Genomic DNA, 8,864 nt, shown 5'->3' on the forward strand with positions numbered 1-8,864 from the left:
ACAAATTAAAAAGAAACCAGATTTAGGGGGAGGGGGGGGCTAAACCCTAAACCCTGCGGAGGCCTTTAGTCGCGGTTGGCCGGAAGAACCGCGACTAAAGGTCCTCCGCCCGGCGCTCGCCCGAGGCCCACGTGGATGGGCCTTTAGTCGCGGTTCGTGAGGAACCGCGACTAAAGGGGGGGGCCTTTAGTCGCGCTACTTTGGTCGCGGTTGGGCCACCGCGACTAATGGCAGTTGCCAACCGCGACCAAAGCCCCTTTTTCCACCAGTGTTTATATAGGTCTAGTACATATAATATTTATACAGGTTCAATACACATGAAGTATAGAAACACATACATTCAAACATGAATTTACGGTATCAATACATAAATAGACAAGTCGTTTCCAAATCATGATTCATATCATGTTACAACATCGAACAAAGTAGCTAGTTGTAGAAGTGAGAAAGTTATCAAGGTCTCGACCTAGTTGCTAGTGTCATAGCTCGCAATCTAGCTACCTACCTAAACTACGATCACATAGAGCATCATCACGATAACGATGGTATTCATCCGGTTCCTTCTCATCTATCACCTCTCTCCCGCTAGATAGCACGCGTATCTGCCTTCCGCTTCCGCCCTGGTCTTGTACCCTTTGTAGATGTTGGCGCTAAAACAGTGCTCCTGTCTCTGACAATCTTCCCAATCACCGTACTTTCATTAGCACTAAAACTGCACCCTTTGTCATTATATGGTGCCAAATGTAATCATCGATTGGGCCAACTCAAATGCGCGGCCAAGTTAGATCAACTCAATAGTATGCCTCGTAAGAATCATTGGACAAACACATCCTAGATATGGTGTCAGCAAGCCAAGTAGGATGCACAAAAGATTTCTAGTTATACGTATCTTATCTGAATTCAGCATTGCTCCAGGTAAGAGATCTCCAAATTCAGCAGAAGACACGCATATCTTATCCGATCGATTTGGATGTACAGCTACTCCTACATACAATGTACCGCGTATAATATGAGGATATTCCAGAGCTGGTTGATGGATGAGTGCATGCAAGACTCCAAGTCGAACTTTGTCGTGTTTCCGCGGCGAGGTGTACGGTGCCCCGTATGTGCACATAGTCGATTCAGTCGCGCACAACAAGTGTACCTATGCTAGGGCCTAAGAGACGTTAACGCAATGCTGTCCAACAGCAACAGGGTCCACATTGCCATGAACTGCCGACGAACCAATCAACATCCATGGAGTCATCAAGGTCAAGGGAGGGCCAGCCTTCCTCAACTTGCAGGCCACAGCGGCTTGTCCTATCTATTATCTCTTCCTCCATTGGAAGAGGCCAGCCTAGCTCTCCTGCCTATAAATAAGGTCTTGGTTTGCACGGGCATTCATCCCTTGCACATTGAAGAAGATGGTGTCTAGCATGGCGTCCAAGAGTCTCATTGTGTTAGCTCTGCTGCTTGCGGCGGCTTTCCTCATCGCCACGGCTGAAGAAACTCGTGAGCTAGCGCAACAAGCTCTTTACCGATTCGTTATAGACTGTGCTGTAGACTAGGGATATACCATCACCATGAGGCTATAAGAACTCCTGCTGCTACTAACTTGCATCCATGGATACGTTTTTGTTCATGTAGAGGCTAAGCAGGAAGAGGCCAAGGCTGGCGTCCAAGGCTACCACGGCGGCGGGGGAGGTGGAGGTTACCACGGCGGCGGCGGAGGCGGTGGCAACCACGGCGGCGGCGGCGGTGGAGGCGGTGGTGGCTACCACGGCGGCGGCGGCGGTGGAGGCTACCACGGCGGCGGTGGCGGCAGAGGAGGCGGCGGCGGCTGTCGGTACAAATGTTGCGGTCGCGGGCGTGATGGCTGCCGCTGCTGCGCGAGCCCCAACAAGATCCCGGAGCCCATGTACCGGGCGGAGGTCCACAACTAAGTACCAGACGCTGCTATGTATACACGTACGTGCATATATAGCCCTGTACGTGGTGCACGCAGTGGTAAGTAATCGTATACGGCCAATAAAAAGGCGGGTGCATGTATGTATGCATGTACGTACATGTACGCGTCGTTGCACAATAATCGTGATCCAACCTCATTACATCGATCAGGACTCTCTGTTCCTGGTAGAGTGTACGCGCCCTGTAAGACTTTTGTTTCCTGCTTAATATACATGCAGCTCTCGTGCGTGTTAAACTGTTGACTCAAAAATTATCCCAGGGCTCTTATTCTAGGACCGTATAGCTGATAAATATACAGGTTATTCGCAGAGGTTTCTTCAACAATAGACGCTTTGATTGAGACGAGTATGGACTCTTAACCAGAGCGCAAACCTGTGTGACGAGACGTTTTGTCAGTCGGTTCTTGTTTCATATAACAGTCTTCTTTTTAATAATCTAGGCATTCTCTAGTACTCTGCACTAAGTTCAAATTAACAAAAGAACTTTAAAGTCTAGGACTACTCAAAAAACAGACTATAGATCGATCGATAATTGGATTATGGCCCCAATTGCACATGAATGCGATTGACTCGATCGAAGAAACGTGTGCATATACCACATACGATTGATCTGGTGTAATCGTCAGCAACCACAGGACTAATCGCTTACGCTTTGAAACTCAAAAACATTTGTCGATCTTTAAGATATAGTCAGGCTTCCATTCCACTAGTTTTGTTATATCTTCTCTAGCTCATCTATAAATACTATGGCCGGCGGCGGTTAGCAAATTACCGCAACTCAATTGTCCCTCATGAGAGTCGATATTCTCATCAGAATTGAACACGGCTAGCCGGCACGCCTAGGGCGGGGTACCGTCGTCGTTTCCCTCACATGTACAGAGCCCGAGGGAGAGCACTTTGCCTCTTCCTTCATCATTCTCGCCTCACCCGGCGCATCGTCCGACTCCATCCCATGCGAGGAGATGGTCGATGACAATGGTTGTGCGACTTCGGATTCAACAGCTACACTAACATCAGCAGGAGCTAGGCTCCGTAGCTATAGCTTGGATACTGGGAGCAGTGCCTCGCATCCCGTGGCTTTGCCTCGACCTCCTCCTCCAGCTTCAGGTCCGGCGACCACTCCATCGATCTAGGGCCTGCATCGATCTACTCCTCACGAGCACGAGCACCAGCGAGGAGGCGACCTTTGTTCTTCCCCAAAATCGCAAAACGTAGGCCATCTAGGCAACAAGCTCATCTGAATGGACTGTGTCCTCCTTGGGTCTCCTATTTACGCTTGACGTGAATGCGAAGGAGCCGACGCACGGGCGGAAGCCATCGTGGGCCGTGGCCCGCTATCCCGATCATCACTTCTTATTCCGATCGTCTTCTTCGTTGATCTCCACAACAACAATCCCCCCGGCTCGCATTGTTCTCCAGTGCCGGCCACCCCACCCGCACCACACCGGAACCCTAATTAACCCTAAGCTAACAACCTCACCGAGTCTCTAACCCTAAGTTTTCTTTCTCACATACACTTGCACCGCTGCCGCGTCGCCTCCTGCTACTATGAGGAGCGCTTCGTCCCCATCTTCTCCGAAGATCTCCGCCCTGCTCACTAGTAGAAAACAAGGCTTATATTTTTAGCTCCAAAGAGCATTATGTAACATCCCAACTTTTCAATAAAGAGATAAAGAGAGTTTCCAAAATACCAATTATAGAACCAACAAAAACTTTGTAAAACCATGTAGTGCTTTGCATATAGATCACCTTGTTAATTATTTTAGTGTGCATTTTGCCATGATGATTGTTTGTTTGATTTCCATTGCTCTAAAACCCTAACCAAGGATCTCTTGATCATCTATTTGGGAGGAAAAAGAAAAGGGAAAAGAAAATAGAAAAGTCACCTCAACACACACACATGGCTTATGCCATTTTTGCAAATACTTAACCTAGACCATTTTGGCTTGCACCATTGGTTGTAAATGGTTACTAAACACTTATTAACACTTTTGGAATCAAAGAAACTCAAATTGAATCAAATTTGAAATCAAAACCAACTCACATGCACTAATGGTCAAAATTGACAATCTTAGACTGATGCCCTCTTTGAGCCCCTGGTTTGGAAGATTTTCAAACTAAACTTTGCCAACTCTTTGCACCTCATCCAAGACAACATCAAGGTGAACAACTTTGCCCGAAACCATCACTGCAAATTCTTGCTCAATTTCAAATGGTGATCAAGCAAAGTTGAGACTTTGAAACAGATTTAAGATATGGTGCAATTTGTGATTTTGCAAACCAACTCCAAATTGACCCCAACCACCATCAGTAGACTTCAAATAATATATGTTTGCAACCCACCAAAATTCATCCAAAATTTTGAAAGTATTTTTCTTGCGGCCATTTCATCAAACAGGTGGTGAGCACATTTCGGCCAAACCAACACACTCAACAAACTAGCAGTTCATAGCCTAAACCCTCATGCTTTGCTCATCAAATGTCCTTCCCTGACCTCTCTCCTCAGTGCCAAATACAATAGACAAGGATTGGTCCTTTGCATCATCACCATTTTGACCTAAACTCACCATGCCGTGGCATGGCATGGCCTCATCATGCCATCTCTCTCTCTGCTCACCTCAGCACTGCACCACCATGTCATCCAGCCTCCTCACAGCCTCCTGAACGTGCCAGACACGGTGGTCGACGCTTTGGTGCACCGCAGATGCCGGAACGCGCGACGCCCAGACGTGTCGTGCCACGCCAGAGCGCGCACGGCGAGCGTCGCAGACACGCACGGGCACGACGCTCCCCAACGCCTCACGTCACCACCCGCTCTCTCCCTTCGCCAGCAGCTGCGCCATGGCGCCAGGAGACGACTAGATACCCTCACCTGCCCACGGGAACCCTGTACACGACGCCATGGCCGACGCCATCTGCCACGGACACCCAGGGCGCGAGGACGATGACGAGCGCCATAGGCCCTCGTTTCCACCGCAATCACGCAATGCGTCACCTCCAGGACGTCGCCTGCACGCCTGCGTCATCGCCAGTCCATCACCGCCCCTGTAGCCGCGTCATCGACGATGACTTCATTGCCACCCCACAGCCTCGCCTCGCCACTATAAAAGGAGGGCCTCCCTCCTCAATCCAAGCACACCACCACTCTTCCCTCATCTCACTGAGCCTGCTCGACCTCTCCTCTCGCTCGATTCACCGCCGTAGTTAGCCAATTCGATCATCGGAGCCCGCGGAGGTGCTAAGAAGCTCGCCGGAGTTGGAGGCCATCCCCGGAGGCGCCACTGCTACCAGGAGGACCGCCGTCTTCGACAACGTCGCTGCGCACATCTCCGACGACCGCCGGAGCTCCGACGAGCTCGCCGACCGTCCACCGTCGACGCCAGTAAGTCCTCATCTCGTCGGAGACGACGACGAACCTCGACCGCTCGATCCACTTCTAATCCTACGGCGCGGACGCGTCCATACCGTTTCGCCCGTTAAGACCCACTGACAGGTGGCCCTTCACTTGTCAGCTGGCCCGCTGCGATGCTGGGCCGGCCCACTTCCTTCTCTCACTGCGCAGCCCCTTAGCATCTCCCGCCAGCCCATTTCCATTTGAATTCAAAATCCAGTTAGAGATAATTTGCAATCTGATGTCAACTTCAAATTTAAATAGGGACAAATCTACTTGGCCAAATTTTACAAACTTGATATTGTTGGAAAGCTGTGAGTTTTCTCTATCCAACCCCACTGGTTTGAACCCTAGATATGTTGTAGAATTAAAGTAGCAAAATAAACAAGGCGGGGCCTTTTGTGACTTCAAACAATTCTTAAAAATCAACCAAAAATGCTTTTGAGTTGATTCCAACTCCTATAAATCAAATTTTACTTACAATAATTGTTTCTGCAAAAATATGGCATGGTTACTTTGAGTGATCATGGCCTAGTTTAATTAGAGGACTATATGGCTATTTCTAGTCAATGATATCGTCCAAAACTATTTATAAATCATATGGGAGCTTGTCTCTCATTTAAATCTTGTCACAAAGATTTCAAAATGAGATAGAGAGCCTGGTCTATAGGTTCTCATGTGAAATGGTTTGATGATATTAAATCATTACTATGTTAGGATTAAATTGCATGAGGTGCTTCACCTCATTTAAATCATTTTCTTAAATGATGAGTATGAAGAGGTTGACTTTGGTCAACCTAGGTCATATGTGATTCATGGAAGAAATTAAATCTTAATAAGATAATGAGAGGAAATTATTTTCTCTAAAGAAGGAAAAGAAACACCCTAATTAGTATGAGAGGAAATTATTTTTCTTAAATAAGAAAAACAAGACCACCAACTTATTAGTAAGGTGTGATGCTAGCCTAAGTTGTGTGACTTATGTGTGTGCTTAGTCTAGTGTTTAAGATTGGTGTGGTGATTGTATGTATCATATTCGTTTTTAGATGCTAGTACCGAAGAATACCAAGAGGAGGAGGAGGTCTACTTCCAAGGAGAGGAAGACCACTTTGATCAGTACACCAACCAAGGAAAGCTAATACACTTGCAAAGTGCAAAGCTCTACAAGAGCAATGCATCACCCTATTTACTTTATGTTTAATGGTCCTATCCCAAGTTTTTACTTTACAAGCTTTACTGATTTTTATTTACCAAAGTTACTTTTTGATTCATGATTCACTTGGTATAGAGTAGCACAAGAGTACCAAACTTAGCATAGAACAAGCAAAGCTAAGTTAGCACCCCTCATGATTAGTTGCTAGTGCTAACAAATAAAATTTACTACTCTAGATGGGAACTTGGTGAAGTGAAGTGACTTGAATGAATTTTGAAGGTGAATATGACTGGGAGAAGATGGTGATTTTTGACTAAAACTGATATTGGTTTGGATGCGATACCTTTCCAATTTTTGAGTACCCCCACAATACCTGATTATGGGTAGGGCTTAACTGGAAGTTTATGTGTCTTAGTATGGGTTCCCTCTGAACAAGTATCATAGGGGTTATGCCGAGGCTGCCTCCGTTAAAAGTGAAATGATGTGAATTGTCCGGCCAAGCCCTGTGCAGTTCCCAGGCTGACGGTTTGTCTTCACTGGGAGGCCAAGCTCATGGGGAGAGGTGCCTATACTAGGATGTATAAGTGAAAGGTTAGGGTTGATGATCCGCGTACTGAGTTACGATGATTCGGGGTTGATCCCCGACGGATGTAATCAAATGTTGTGGCACAAGTGTGCAACCTCTGCAGAGTGTAAACCTATTCGAATAGCCGTGTCCACGGTTACGGACGATTGGAAAGGCCATACAGTTTCCGGTGTCAGATTCTTGAAAATGTTGGTGAATGGTGAAAGGTGACTTGACCTGAATCACACTGAGTTGTGGGAATGACACTAATGTTCCCACTTGAGCTGATTAGCAAATGATGAGTCTTTTACTAAATGCTTATGAACAAAAATTGGCTTTATGCAAATAAACCTAGAGCTTAGAACCCTCTTTAGTGAAATAGTGTTACTTACCTTAGTATTAGTTTGCGAGTACTTTAAAAGTACTCACGGCTGTGTCCCTGGCTATTCAAATGGCCAGACTATGAAGAGGAGCAGCAGTACGAAGATGACGGCCAGCAGGACGGCTACAACAACTAGGAGCTTTTCTAACGTCAAGCGTTGGCCTGTGGATTTAGATAGTCCACTACTACTACTACGCTTCCGCTTTGTAATATTTGTGATGTTCGTTGATCAATAGATCAACTATGGTTGTAATATTGGATCATGTGATCTACTTTCGTAAGACGATTATGGCTTGTAATGAATGATGACTTATGATATCAACTGTTATGTCTCGCAACAACATTATTCCTAGGATTGCGATGAAGGGCATAATAGGCATATGGACTTAAAAATCCGGGTGTTGACAAGTTGGTATCAGAGCCATTGTTTGACCTTAGGAGACCCTAGTTAGAATGGACGTTCTGAAAAACTTAAGTTCAAAAACAAATGAAGTGAATATTTCTGAAAAAAACTTAGCCACTTTCTTCTCTTTGAAATCTTGTTGAAATAAAAAGCCATGCTCTTCCTTATGAATATACTTAAAAATTTGCCACACTTGTTCACCTCTCTAACTTACTCATCCAATTCACTTTCAGATGGAGCCCAACAACACCAAGTTTTACCAGTTGGGGAATGGTGGGAGTCTGATTTTCGAGCAGGACTTGGATGCCCTGCCGGACTTTATTGGACGCCCGCACCCCGAGTTCCACGGAGTCGAGGTCAACGACCAGCCCGGAGGGGAGCTGCAGTGGATCATCACCGCTGACTTGAGGGGCAAGATGGAGCCTCCCACCTCTGAGAGGATCCTCTTCTCCTTCAGGGAAAGCAACTGGCTCGACGGACTTGCACGTGCTCTTTAGGAAGCACTTGCTCGTTTGTGCGGACAGAATGTGGCAGCTCTTCAGGAGGAACGCTTTGCGCATCTCACATGGCGTAACACCGCTGGAGAACCCATGGACCTGCCATTGGACCCCCAGTTGAGGCACCACTTGGATCACCTGGACTTCATGTTGTACCACACCCAGCAGGATCTGGACAACGCCAGCGCCTACGTCAACCAGACTCACCTTGCACTGGCAAATCATGCCAATGCAATCAAGATGCTTGCCAAGGACCGCAAGACACTCCGCCTGCAGCGTGCCAAGAGGGACGCTACCATTGAGCGCCTTCGCGCCAGGATAGCATCCTTGGAGGCCACTGTCAAGGCCCAGGAAGACCAGCTGAATGAGATGGAAGAAGACGGTGAAGACATTCAGGGAGGAGAAGCCTTCCTGAGTGATGACGATGACTTCGAGGAGGATGAGAACACCAAGGAGGAGGACTACGAGTTTCTGGAGGCCGGAGAGGATGGAATCATCCCGATCGATGTGGATGATGATGAGGAGTA

The sequence above is a fragment of the Lolium rigidum genome, chromosome 2 (genome assembly GCF_022539505.1).
Source record: "Lolium rigidum isolate FL_2022 chromosome 2, APGP_CSIRO_Lrig_0.1, whole genome shotgun sequence".
Lineage (NCBI taxonomy): Eukaryota > Viridiplantae > Streptophyta > Magnoliopsida > Poales > Poaceae > Lolium > Lolium rigidum.